The following is a 476-nucleotide window of genomic DNA, read 5'->3' as shown; positions in this document are numbered from 1 at the left end:
CGTGGTTGTTTGGGGCCAATTGGAGCCACTATTTGGAAGGTTTGGGGTGATTTGGGGGCCATCATCAATTTGGGATCATTATTTGGGGCCACTATACGGAAGGTTTGGGGCCATCGTGGTTTGGGGCCAATTGGAGCCACTATTTGGAATGTTTGGGGTGATTTGGGGCCATCATCAATTTGGGATCATTATTTGGGGCCACTATTTGGAAGGTTTGGGGCCACCATCCTTGTTTGGGGTTAATTGGAGCCACTATTTGGAAGGTTTGGGGTGATTTGGGGCCATCATCAATTTGGGGTCATCATTTGGGGCCACGATATGGAATGTTTGGGGTGATTTGGGGGCATCATCAATTTGGAGCCACTATTTGGAAGGTTTGGGGTGATTTGGGGTCATCATCAATTTGGGATCATCATTTGGGGCCACGATATGGAAGGTTTGGGGTGATTTGGGGGCCATCATCAATTTGGGATCAT

At 48.1% G+C, this 476-nt stretch overlaps 1 long non-coding RNA gene across 1 annotated transcript in view; it reads left to right on the top strand.

Annotated features, from left to right (window-relative positions):
* LOC116217694 overlaps positions 1-469 on the top strand; it is a 1,127-nt gene extending 658 nt beyond the window's left edge. Inside the window, exon 3 of the long non-coding RNA XR_004162382.1 lies at positions 103-469. This is a non-coding gene — a long non-coding RNA (uncharacterized LOC116217694). The remainder of the gene's footprint in view (positions 1-102) is intronic.
* The last annotated feature ends 7 nt before the right edge of the window (positions 470-476 follow it).

This window comes from Meleagris gallopavo, unplaced genomic scaffold, assembly GCF_000146605.3.
Source record: "Meleagris gallopavo isolate NT-WF06-2002-E0010 breed Aviagen turkey brand Nicholas breeding stock unplaced genomic scaffold, Turkey_5.1 ChrUn_random_7180001888454, whole genome shotgun sequence".
NCBI classification, from domain to species: Eukaryota; Metazoa; Chordata; class Aves; order Galliformes; family Phasianidae; genus Meleagris; species Meleagris gallopavo.
Note: the sequence above shows the minus strand (reverse complement) of the source record. Positions and strands in the feature narration are given on the sequence as shown.